The sequence below is a fragment of the Myotis nattereri genome (assembly GCF_964212035.1).
Source record: "Myotis nattereri genome assembly, chromosome: 2".
Lineage (NCBI taxonomy): Eukaryota > Metazoa > Chordata > Mammalia > Chiroptera > Vespertilionidae > Myotis > Myotis nattereri.
This window is the reverse complement of record NC_138076.1, coordinates 182,158,792-182,172,368: the sequence shown is the minus strand read 5'-3', so window position 1 is coordinate 182,172,368 and position 13,577 is coordinate 182,158,792. Positions and strand designations below refer to the sequence as shown.

Sequence of the window (13,577 nt, the reverse complement as noted above, 5' to 3'; positions counted from 1 at the left end):
CTCTTCCCAAGAGATGTCAGAAAGATTAAGTTGAAAGCAAATGAAATGTTAAACTCGGTTTTTAAGAGTTAACCGAGAGTGATTATTTTTTCCCCTCCAAGGATAGGTAATAGCATCAGATTCTGAAATTAAGCACAGCAGGAAGAAAGAGGCTGCATAGATTTCACAGTATCGCAAGCCTCTGTAATAAAGCACTTAAAAATGCCTTGTACTGCTAATTCTTTACACAATCTCCTTTTATTTCCAAAGCAGTGTGCGGGGCTTGAGCCATGCGAGACTCGCATTGATGTTAACATGACACTGCTTGAATTACAGCCGTTTTTCTACTGAAACTCCTGTTACGTTTAGATTCACTTTTTACCTTTTTATTCTCATAATACATTTTCCAGCCTGACTTTCCAGATCAAATGAATGGTTGCCTCTTCCAACAATGCTGAACCCACCTTTGCAGTCATTACCTTTAGCGAAACATCCTGGCCCTCAAGCAATAACCAGGCCTTGAGCTAGCGGGGGAGCCTGCCTATGTGAAGGTCCTGGATCTCTGGTCACTCTGGGAACGGGACGTAAAGGAGGACAACTCTCTTAGTCTGCGTTCAATTTCCCACCTGCCCTCCACCCCCAGGCCCAAGTCAATCCTTTTTATTCGCTGACTGAACTCTCCAGCCAATGCTTATTAAATCGTTAATATCGGCCAGGCACTGTACGAGGCACCATGGTGGATTTGCAAAACAGTAAAATGAAAGTGTCCTTAGCAGCAAAGCTAATTCAGAATCTCTGCCTCCAGGGAGAACATGTTTCTTTAAGTAAAGTTTAAGCAACATGCCGCTGTGTGTTGTATAAATACTTTTTGGTTAATGAATGGATTGTGGGGACTTGATAATAATAACCGAGGTTTAGAAATCACAGCTCAGGCATCACTGTCAGTGATGACTTCTCTCTCACCCATCCCTCCTATTTCCTGTGAAAGTAAGGCAGGCAGGGTTAGTGCCCCGTTTTATGGATAGCAACTCACACCAGTATCTTGGCCACTTTTTTTTTTTTAATGAAAAGTACAAATGAAAAGTCACAAAGACTGAAATCCAGGCAATGATTTTCCTGTTCATTAGCTGAGGAAAATGAGCAAGCTTATCACCCATTGGAGTTTGTCTGCCCACCTGTGAAAAGGGGCTAATACCCACCTAATTGGAAGGCTGTGAGGATTAAATAACATTTTCCGCGTAAAGCACCTAGCACAGTGCCTGGGACACAGTCAAATGCTCAATTGCAGTTCGTTTTACCACGTAGCCATCATGCAGGGCTGCTCTGAATCAAAACGGAGCTTGGGCCCAACCAGCATGGCTCAGTGGTTGAGCATCGACCTATGAACCAGGAGGTCATGGTTCAATTCGCAGTCAGGGCACATGCCCAGGTTGCAGGCTCGATGCCCAGTGTGGGACATGCAGGAGGCAGCCAATCAATGATTCTCTCACATCACTAGTGTTTCTATCTCTCTCTCCCTCTCCCTTCCTCTCTGAAATCAATAAAAACATTTTTTAATGGAGCTTGGTATGCAAGATATGTTGGCTTGGCAATCATTTATTCAGTTACTGCCCTGTTCCAGGCATCATAATTGTGCTGGGATACAACCCGGTACCCTCAGCCAGCTTACCTTCCACATGTTTTGTCACCCTGTGGTTACCCCTTTCAAACCATGCAGCAATGCATTTCACACCCCTTCCCCTTCTCACTTCATCTAGGGAGATTAACACAATGCAGCATGGTCAATGGTGCCATGAGAATCAAGACCTCATGGTAACAGAAATGTTTAATACGGCACAATAAATAAGGAAAGGGAAGAAGGGAGAGAAGAACATTGGGGAGCGGGGGACTGAGAAAGTCCTTAGAAATAAATACTGGGCCCATTAAGTTTCTTTACATCCTGATAGCTTTATTTACTTTTGTTTAGTGTGCATTAAAATGATCACTTGTTTCCTGACTTAAAATAGAAAAGACACTACTATTCTACTAGTAGGGAAGGTATGATGGAGATGAGAGTGGAGTGATGTAAAAAAAAAAAAAAAAGCCAAGAGAGAGTTATAAGAAGTAGTATGCACTTGTTCGAAAGCAGTGCCCAGTGCAAGAGTGAATGAGACTGGTTGAGCCAGATACATATGATAGACTGCCAATACTGCATAGTAACACCAAACATCGCAGGAACATACAGGCTGCTACCACACGTCAAACTCCAGCTTCCATCAGCCACGGGTTACACCAGGAGATCTTGGCAGACATCAGGTTTGAGGGCAGGCCTTAACCCAGAATAGGAATGGAACAGCAACCACTGTCCAGAGTGTAAAGCCTGGCTCAGCAAAGAATTAAGTCAGAAGTTTAGTGAAATGGCATCTAAACAACATGCCATCAGAAGTACTAATTTTTTCTCACAACTGTTAGGTTTGTCAGCCTTTTTAACTAGAGACATTGAAGTAACCAGCGCTCAGTATTTGAGGAAAACTATGCCAGAAGCCTCACAGTAAGCCGTCTTTATCCTGGGCACAGATTCCCCAGAGGGGTCACTTGTCTGAGGAATGTGTCAAAAATTAGCTCTCTTTTCCTGTCTCCCATCCTCTTTGGATTTTGAAGTTGTCCCCGGGCCAGTTTCCCACACAGTGCAACATACAGAACCACCTAAAAAACAGAGGCAAAATACCAGTGGTCTCATGACTCCCACTTGAAACTGACATACTAAGGCAATGTCTTATATCAAAAAAAAAAAAGCTCCCTCCTCTACAGAAGAATTGCTCTCCATTAAGTCACTGAGAATCAGTCTGACTAGGTCTAAATGTCATGGTCTTCATCCTCTACTGCAAACGCCCCCCCCCCATGCAGCCCCACCCCCCAAAATAGCAACAACTCAATTCTCAGTCCAATAACGTCTTTTCTCAGATGTTGTTTTCCCAGTGGGTGGAAGAATGAACTTGCTGCAATGCCACCAGCTCCTCTACAGTTTCTTTTAATTTAAAGTTACAACAGGAGGGAAGAAAAGAGACTTTCTATTAAGGGACAACTCCCTGAAGGGTCTCTTAGCTGACAAGCGAAGGACTAGTCATGGCAGTGATCAAATCTAAAGCAACAAAGTGCTACTGGCTCTGTGACTCATCACAGCAGGCGCTCGCGCTGAGGGCCACTTGAGTTCAGTGCTTTGTGGTGCGGCAAGTTGGTTTAGGAACAGTAACATGAGGGAGCAAAGACTCACAAGGTGTTTGAGGCTCGAGATAAAACGCAGACTTACAGTGCAAGTTCCTTCTCAACTGAATAGGGAGCCTGGAGGGGTAAGGAAATGAAGAGAGGGTTCTGTCTACCTCGTACTTTAAGGCAATTTACCTGAAGACGGTCAAGGTCAGTTGGTCTATCTGTCCTAGGGTTTACAACCGGCTGAAATTAAGGATTGAAGGGTGAGAAATTAACGGTGCTATTTATTAAAAGGCAAACATTGGGGATGTCTGCTTGCTTGCATAAACAACGCCTTCTAATTACATGAAATACCAATTGATTAAACATATTTATGATCACCTGATACAATTCAGCTATACCTCTCCGTTGCAATTTATGAGGACATTAAAGACAGTCAATATATATTGAGCATTTCTTCTATACCATGCATGGTACTATAGATTTACATATACTCTCATATAACCTCATTTAATCTTGACTAGGACTCCGTGAGGTGATACTAGCATTATGCTCATTTTACAATGAAGGCAAATAAAGCATCAAAGTGCTCAAAAAGGCCAGGACTTTTTTTCAGTGGTAGGTCCACCTGACCAGAGTGATTGCTGCTAATCCCTGGGCAATACTGCCAAACCACAGCTACACCACTCAGATCTCCTGTTGCAAGAACATAATGGACTCAGTGCCCCAGTGGCTGCCCCTATGTCTCTAGCATAGTGGCTCTCAACCTTCCTAACGCCGCAACCCTTTAATACAGTTCCTCATGTTGTGGTGACCCCCAACCATAAAATTATTTTCATTGCTACTGCATAACTGTAATGTTGCTACTGTTATGAAAAGTAATGTAAATATCTGATATGCAGGATGTATTTTCATTGTTACAAATTGAACATAATTAAAGCATAGTGATTAATCACAAAAACAACATGTAATTATATACGTGTTTTCCGATTGGTCTTAGGCGAGCGACCCCTGTGAAAGGGTCGTTCGACCCCCAAAGGGTTGCGACCCACAGGTTGAGAACCGCTGCTCTAGCATTATTTGTGCACCAAGGCCATGCTTCCAGGGTTCGCTCCTAGTCAATGAATGAGCACAGCAAAGGGAAACACACATTTCCCCACAAAGATATATCTGTGTCTATGTGCAAAAACAATAAAACACCCACCTACCCTGATTTTTTTTCCCCAGACTGGAGATTAAGGATACGCTGTATTTTTGCCTAATTTCCCTGCCTCTAGGTTCATATTGAATTCAAGGTTCATGAGGAGTACAGTTACAAAAAGAAAAGAAAAGAAAAAAGCAATCCATTTCTTGGGAACAGAGGACTCCTCCAATGCCTGTCTCTCATCTGCCCAACCAAACTTTTCTTGGTCTGTGCTATAGTCAGTTTCTTCCTACCATCTCTGTTTTCCCTTCCATCTCTCCTTGCATAAATGTCAAACCTGGATCACTGGCAAAAGACTTTCCCAGCCTTCTCCTGCTCCCTCCCCCAATAAGCTTCTCACATGTCTAATTCCATTTTGGCATCTGCTAATTAATTACAAAATTGATAAAAACAACTACATCATTTATTTGTGTTTTAAAAGCCTTTCCTTTACCTTTGGTCAGTGTACATACAGAGAAATTCTATCATTGGGGAGAAAATAACCCCTAATTTCTCCATGTTATTACTGTACCTCATCTTTTCCAACTGGCAATGGTATATTATCGTGCCTTTCTCTTGCACCCAATTTAAACAAATAAACACACCTGTGTAATTGAAGGAACTGTTGACTCCATAGGGCAAAATATTGCAAAGTCAGATTTATTTCTTTTTCCAAGTGGAATTTCTCTCTAGCCACATGTACTATAACTTAATATAACCAAGAGGTGGATAATTATCAATGGATAAAATGACCCAAAAAGTTTTTCACTAGATTATAACTGCAATGAGAAATCAAAAAGGACAACAGAAGAGAGATCTACAATTAGTTCCTAAATTTTTTGGTTTGCCTTTACCTATTATGTAGTAATTAAAATGTTAATTACTAAAGGAAGATTTATATGACTAAAAGGTAAAATTCACACTTGCACCAAATACAGCATCTTAATATAACCACGTTGTCAGAGATCATGTACAGATATTAATGGAATCACCATTTTAAAGTGTTGATCTCAGCCTCAAGAAAGTGATATATTTTCCTCCTTAGACTCAAATAAGTTCAAAGCAAGTAGAAAATGAGGCTTCAAAGATTATTAATGATTAAAAAGACTCGATTGGAGGAGAGAAGAGTGCAGCTAACATTTACTGAGCACCTCGTACAGGGGAGACCCTATTCCAGGAATTTGACAGGTCTCCAGTGTAATTCATGCATAGCCCTGTAAGGAAAAGTGTTATAATCCCCAGCTTTAGCGATTAAGAAAAGGGACAGGGCACTGAATGTTCAAAACTCCAACTCATGAAAGAATTATAAATAGGCCTAAACTGAGACACTCCGAAAGCTAGTGGGACCACCTCTGCCACATGCTGGTGCCTCCCTGAACTCCCTGCCTCCGAGCCTTCCTTGGTGCTGTAGTGACAATGCAATGCCTGAGCCTCCAGGGAACATACCTGGAGGTCCCACCAGCGCCCTCCCATCCTGTTGACCATTGCACTGTCTGTCCCCTTTGGACACGTGATACCACATAATCATGAAGCTTAAGTCAATGATGAGTAACTAAAGGCAGCAAAGATATAATCAGTTTTAAAACATTAACTAATAAAGAATGAATGGTCCTATACCTGTACAAATCAATACCACTACCATGACCACTCCTGGAAATACATTTTTTCTGAATTTTTTACTTTCTAAGCCTCAATTTTTAAAGGGTGGTTAACTTCAATGTATTCTTTAAATGCATTCATTTTGCCTCTAACTTTGTCAATATGCTGCCCCTCCTGAATGTCATCCTTACCTGTAAGTGGAGTAATCACTTGCCTATAAGGTCTGATCTGAGTGGTACTGAGAAAAATCCCAATGTTTGTAAATATTTCTTCTTGGCAGCTTCACTTGATACTTGTAATCCCCACAAGTCTTTCCCTAAGTAATTAAATGGTCATAATAAACTGCAATAATAACAGTAATAATAATAACTCCTGGAGAATTAAACCATAATAAGCTATTAATACCTAGGAATTAATTAATTTCTGAGTCAGAGGTTACACTGGGCAAATGGGGCAGACATTCAGAAGGGTCCATCAAAGCAAACTGGGCTGTTATCAAAGGCCCATCCTAAGTTCAGGCCCCTGATTGGGGAGCATTCAAAAGCACCCATGTAGGCAGCTAAATGGGGAGAGGTTTGGAGTAAATAACCCAAAAAGCATATTCCCCTTAATTTTAAAGACAAGGATATTAAATATAGTAAAGTTCATTAAACAGTACCACTCAAATGTCCCAATATGGGCCACCTGAAAATGACCAAAAGTGCCTTAGTGTCTGCCCTACTCCTGAGCTTAAGTGCCCCACTTCTTCCCTTTAAATAAATAAATTCATTCTTTTTAAGCAAAAGATTAGATCCTTGCTTCATATTCTTAAAATGTCATTTTACTCTTCTATTAAGAACATCTTCTAGGTTTAATTGAAGATCAATTAAACTTCCCTACCTCTAAATTCCTTCTCCTAAATATTAGATATGAGTAATTATGTTTCATCACACACAGGAAAAAAAAAAAACAGCAAAGACCCAACGCACATTTGAGAATCATTTACCATTCCCACTCTCCCAAATGGGAATTGGAATAACAAGACTGATCATAATTGGATTAAGAACTATAATTCTTTAATTCATTCACCAAATTGAGGCATTTGGAATCATTTATTTACAGAGCTGTTTAGACAGTTTTGTGTAATGTTTTTTAAGATAAACCAAAATGCCTTTCTGAAAGAAGTTTCAGAGCCCAAATCATTAACATATGAACACCAAATGTAGACAATTTACATATGGGTGCTTTAAAACAATGTTTGCAACAAAAATTGGACTTTTATTTTATTAACTGCAAATCTAAGTTCAGGATATAGTTTATTTGAAACAGCCAAGAACTTTCTTCACCCTTAAGATAAATCTACATTTCACAGGCTAAAAATTGTGATGAGTGCGTGGGGAATGTATTGACTTTCAGGCCTAGACATATAAGTTTTCCAGGTTACTCTCAAAACTCTAATTATAGCCTCCTCTACCACTGGAGGTGATTAGATATTGGGTGAATCATCCAGGTATTCCAATCAATCATATCCAACAATTTTACCTGCTGGAAATCTAAACAGTGTTCAGCATTGGAACTCTAAATTATTTAAAATCTAGTGCATTTTGGATTACTAAAAACAAGTTTTATCCTGCCCGATATACTACTTTTTTTATTTAATGTGAACATGCCTTCAAGATAATGATTGCCTATCACTCATAAAAGAACAGAGCTTTTTCAAGAAGACAGTATATTCTTTTAATCTTTACATCACATTTTTCATTTGCTTTATAGAAAAAAAATTGTTCAAACGTTCAAATTCATTCTTTTAACTGGAAAATGAAATTTTAAACTCTCCCTATAGCTCATGCCTTATCCCCACCAATGTCAAAAAAAAAAAAAGAAGCCATCACTCCTGAATATAAACTTCACTTTTTTGTTCTTAGTATTCACTCCATATACTCCACAGATAAAATCTTTATAAGCATATATTCATTTTTTCCTTTTAACACCACCATGTGTCAGTCTAAACAGGATGTGCATTTACATGCATAGCACTAAGTTAACTTGAAATAACCACTGGATCTCAAATGCCCAGTTATTTACCAAATACCTTTGAAAGTTTTGAATCCTGTATACAACATACCATTCAACCAGAACTGTTTAAGCTCAACAACCAAACTGGTACAGGGTTTCTTTATTAAGAGTTGAAGTTCTTTTTTTTTATATATATATATATTGTTTACTCTTTCAAGTCTATGTCAGATTGGTTCATTACCACCCATTCAAAAAGGCTACAAAAAGGGGATTTTAAAAAAAAACAAACCCACAAGCAAATAAGAACCTCTATTCATTTTTCATGTATATGGTTGTTAGAAGACCACTGAAAAGAAAAGGAGGAAAAAAAAAAGAATTTCAAGCGAGTAAGCTAGTATATAATTAACACAAATAACTAAATAATTATGCACATCCCTTCCCACCCCCACAAGTAAATGTTTTTAAACAACTCATCTGATGAAAGATCCACCTTTTAGGCAAACAAAAGCAATCCCTACCAGTTTAAGGATTTCAAGCTGTATTGCATCAGTTTTAAGTGATGCTTATGATTTTTATCTTGTATAGTTCTGAGGAGTAAACAGTTGATGACATAATTAGCAGGAGAACTTTGCACAATGCCTGACAGAACTCTCAGGGTAAGTGCTTATGATTTTAAATCATTGTGGCTGACTGTACTTAGGCTTCAGCCTGGGAGCTATATTTAAATCAGGAAGAAGCACCCCCAGAAACTTTGTCCCAAGTGTCTGCATCTGAAACCAGATTCCTCCCCTATCACAGCGAACAGCAGTTCACAATCCAGCTGAGTTCTTCCAAAATTAGACCAAAATTCAGCAGTTGTGTAAAAGACCCTAAGAAATCGTTCTCCTTTTATATTTTATAAAAGCCAAACTTAAAAAAAAAACATTTCCATTTCCGTATACTTTAAAACCATCTGGTCCTTAACCGGATCACTCTTGGCAATCGAGCCTCAGTCCTGTTAATCCTGATCAAAAATTCTGCTCTGGTTTTCCTGATTGAAATGTCCAGTGCCTCTGAATCTCCCACGCGCCTACTTCATTGGCCTGTGTGTGTGTGTGTGTGTGTGTGTGTGTGTGTGTGTTGTTGTGGTGTTGGGTTTTTTTTTCTTTTTAGGATACTAGGGAACATTATTTATGAGCATCAAAGAAACAAATCACTCTGTCGAGTCCCTTTGCAGATTCCCACACTTATTACCCAAAATCCCACATATTTCCCTTGGTCTTGCCCTGGACTCAAAGAGCTGAGCTGAGCCTGCAGGGAGCCTCTGGGGAAATGGGCTCAAGCCTTTCTGGACAAGGACTTCGGATATCTGGATATTGGGACGCTCTCGACTGAGACAGCACAAATTCCTGAACTTTTCTAAGGAAGTACAGTTGACTGCCACCCAGAGCGGCTGGGTGGGCTGCCCCTGACAGTCTCACCCTGCATAGTCACAGAAGTTCTCATTTTTGATCTGCGTTAGTTGAGAAGGAAAGACATGGAAATGGACTCACATTCACCACACTCAGATCTGACCCCCCGGAGGCCAGCTCTTGGGATTTCACCAGGGTCAAACTGTTCATTAATATATTCGTTTGCAAAGTGTAAGGGAAATTACTACTAAAATATGTAAATAATGCTTCGTGTGCATCTGGTGACAGCAGATCAAAGGGCAAGAAACTGCTGCGATCAATGGAAACATTTCCAAGTCCAGTTTGATCTAAACTCCTATAACCTCTTTTCTCTGCTCATTATTGTAGCCCTAACGTGCAAGCGAGGTGTCCCAAACCCGCGCTTAAAGGGACAACACGTGAGTGGTCTTCGCTTCGACTGCGCAATGAGGTGGGGGGCGGGGGGAGGTAGTTGCAATTAATCAAGCTTCCGGTCCCTGAAATCCCTAGAAGAATCCTGAAGGATGAGACTTGTTTCCAAAATCCGGGGCGGGAGGGAGGGGAAGTGGTAGGGAGAGGGATTGCAGAAAGCGAAACAAAAAGACGAAAAGGGGGGATATGCAGGTCGTGGGGTTGCCTGGGGGTCGCGCGTCTATCCTAGGAAGGGGCAGGAGCTCTGTCCAACTTTGTAGGGTCTGGCGTTTGGCGTCCACCGCGGTGCACAGACGAGCCTAGGATCCTCCCTGCACTCCCTGCCCTCAGCTCTCATCACCACCTCCACCAACACCACTTAGAAAACAATACCGGCCACAGCTCGCAGGCTCCCCAACAGAAAGACAAAGTTATCCCAGGTCCTGCCCGGGGTCCGCGCGCACACGCCAGGGCTCCCCCCGCCACGGCGGGCGCCCCCCGAGGATGACAGAGCCACTTCCAGCGTCCAGCCGCCTCTCGCCTCTCCCCCCCTCCCGGCCCGTCCCCCTCCCTCTGTACTTGAGGAAACTCCCGCGGCGGCCCCCTCCCTCCTCCGCGACTCTCCAGCTGGAGCCGGGGACGGGCGCTGAGTGGCGGGCGCGGCGGGCGGCGGAGGGGAGCTCTGCGCCTTGGAGGGCTGCCCACAACAACATCGGGACGAACAACAAAGTTAAAACGCGGCGATCCACGCACCTTACCGGCTCTTCCGACCGTCTCCTCGGGCGCGGGATGCAAAGTGGCACCGTGGCGGGCGGGGGGCCCCCGGGAGGAGACTGGAGATGGGTTTTGGTGGCTCGCCTTTTTCACTCTGTGTGTGTGTGTGTGTGTGTGTGAGTGTGTGCGCGCGCGCGTCCCTCTCCCCCCGTCTCTCGCTCGCCCGCTCGCCCGCGCTCCCCGTGTAGCTCTCAAGGACGAGGTGAAATCCCTGGGCTGGTCATGAGGCGGCTTCAGAGACAAACAACACAATGCGAGTGCAAATAACAAAAGGCAAAAAGACAGTAGGAACAATGGGGGAGGCGAGGGCAGCGCACCAGCCGGCGGTCACCGCGCCCGGCGCCCGCCCCCGGGGGCGGTGGGGGGGCGGGGGAGGGAGTGCGGCGGGGGAGGGCGCGGGGGCGGCGCCGGGGGCTCGGGCTCCCTCCAGGTCGCCCCGGAGCTCCCGCAAACCCACCCTGACCTCCTTCCTGCAGCTCGCCGCCCGGCCTCCCTCTCTGCCCATCCAAAGGGAACGAACCCCCGGAGTTTGCTTCCCCGGCTGCTGCAGAGTAACTAGGTGGTAAATTACGGTGATTGTCCACACCGTGCAGGAATGTTTTTTTTTTTTTTAAAAAAAATATATGTTTGCCCTCCACTTCCAGGAGAGATCAAATGAAATGGCAGGAGGCGAAGGAGCACGGAGAGTGCGCTAGCTCCAGATCGCGATGGACCTCGCGTCTATAAATACGCATTCGTGGTGGGTCAAGTCCCCTTTGTCAACTTCCCCGCGCTGGACCCTCACCCGCTGCCCCGTAGCCGTGCCGCGGGCCCCTTCTTGCCCTCACCCCGGTTTGCACACAGGAGAGCTGCTCCCGAGAGCGCGAGCGGGGCTTTGCGGTGTGCGCGCGCGGAACCTCCTCGGAGGCGGCCGCCGCCTGCCCAGCGCTGGGGCTGGAGCCGGGAAAGGTTCCGTTTTTAAAGCGACCACCGCCTCCCCGAGCCGGGCTCGCGCCCGCACTGTATCCACCTCCTCCTGGGGGGTGGTGCGGGAGGCAAGAAAAGTTTTCAGGCACTCTCCTCTCTGCCTCCGGGGTGGTTGAACTGGTTTTGTTTGGTGTGGGTGAAGCCAAAAAGCCCAGTGCCCAAGAACCAAGGAATGATATGCGGGGAGAAGAAGGCTCCGCGCCGGGTTAGGACTCCTGCGCCACAGGAGTTGGCGCGTGAAGGCGAGAGAGAGACCCCCCAGTTACATCCCGGCGGAAGGAACTCCGTAGGTAACGCCCAGAAGAAGAGGTGGGCTGATGTAAGTGTGCACCGACAGCTCCCGGGCTACCCCAGTGCTTATCTCTAACAATCTTACTTTCATTGACTTAAAACAGCTGCGGGTTTGCGGGGGGGGGGGGGGGGGGGGGAGAAGGGATACTGACTGATCTTCTCAGAACTGGTGTCCAGAAAGGGACGAGAAGGGAGGAGTCGCGAGGGAGACAGTGGGTCTGGAGGAGGGCGCTGGAGAAGGGGGCTGAGACACGATGCGAGCAACACGTTTCTTTTTCTCGCTGTTCCCTTCCTCTTCTCTAGCTGTCTACCGATTTGCATGCTCTCTGGCCTCATCTCGGCGATTTCTTTCAGACGCGCATCCGTGGAGGGAGCCACGTCCCTGAGCACTCCCAGCATTTCCCAGAGTGCAACACCACCACCGGGGATCGATGACCACAGTCTGTTTATTCTTCTCGCGCCTGGGAGAGCAGGGCACTGAAGCAGCATGGGAGAGAGGCTTAGGGCTTACCTGTCTGCGCGATCCCTCCAGATGTCTGGCTGGTTTCTCAAAGGCAGCTCAGCTCCTAAGCAAATATAGCTTCTTAATGCATGCAACACACACCGATCACAATGTATTCACTTAGAAAAGTGATACATCCTTTCTCCCACCCTTTGTAGATTTGTTTCTTCCACCCTTTGTAGGTTTTTTTTTTGGTTTTTTTTTTTTTTTCTGGGGGTGGATTGCTAATACCTGAGATGTTGCACTTGTGTCGAGTGGAAACTTTCTGGGGTGTTTGCTGATTGATTATTTGGTACCTGCTTTCTAAAACAGGCTAAACACCTTTCCTTAGAACAAAAGTGAGAAATGCAAATCTTAATAACTCAAGGCAAAAATTTCAAAGTGTAAGAACAGTTATTATCCACTCCCACAAAGAAAAGCTTCCTCTTTTACAAATATTTGATCTTGATCGCAGAGAGCCCAGTAATTAAGAGAGCAATCAAATAAACGCGGGGCTTTCACGGGCACTCTAAATTATCATCTGCCTAGAATTTATAAGCAGGGTAATCATTTGCCACTTGGAGGTAGCCCTGGATATAGCATTCTAAATGTGTATCCTTAAACAATTTACTGTTTTCTTAAGTATTTAATGAGCGAGACCTGTGGGTAATAATATTTAAATTGCTGGATCAATGTGCCCTCAACAACTGTGTGAAAAAAATTCTCTGTGAATGTCCATGAAACACCTTTCCTACATGTTACTTTTTCTCACATTTCCTTGATCATTGAAGCTTCAAGTCAGAGACACTTGTGTAATAAGAATATAAGAGTTTATCAATAATTATACTGTACCCTTAAGTGTTAGTTTTATTTTAAAGAGCTCCTGGCAGCATGAAGTGATTTATTCTCATAATACATATGTAGTTGCTTTTTCACAATTAGTTATTACTATGTCTGATCCAGGTCCTTACATGATGTGCAAGAGGCAAATCAGCCATACTACCGGAAAAAAATGAAAAAAAAGTCCTCTCACTACCAAGTATATGAAAATATATCTAACATTTGCCAAAAGATATTCTGTTACGGTGAATTTCCCCTCGATTTTAGTTTACTTCTCTCAGACCATACTCAGTGAAAATAAAGGGACAGAGGGAGTCTTTTACCCAGGGTCTCTGGCCAATGGGTGACGAAGCTGCCAGCTTGGCCTAACCTCGCCAACCAGAGAGGTGCCACCTTCTCAGGGTTTCAGCATCTACTGCTTCTTCAGTATACCAGCTTTTGGGACCAGCAGGCTTTGTAT

The 13,577-nt window shown here is 43.9% G+C and overlaps 1 protein-coding gene across 1 annotated transcript in view; it reads right to left on the bottom strand.

Annotated features, from left to right (window-relative positions):
• SOX5 (SRY-box transcription factor 5) overlaps nucleotides 1-10,868 on the bottom strand; it is a 966,957-nt gene extending 956,089 nt beyond the window's left edge. Inside the window, exon 1 of the mRNA XM_081083091.1 lies at nucleotides 10,519-10,868. The gene's annotated coding sequence lies outside the window, so the exon portion shown is untranslated. The remainder of the gene's footprint in view (nucleotides 1-10,518) is intronic.
• Between the last annotated feature and the right edge of the window lie 2,709 nt (nucleotides 10,869-13,577).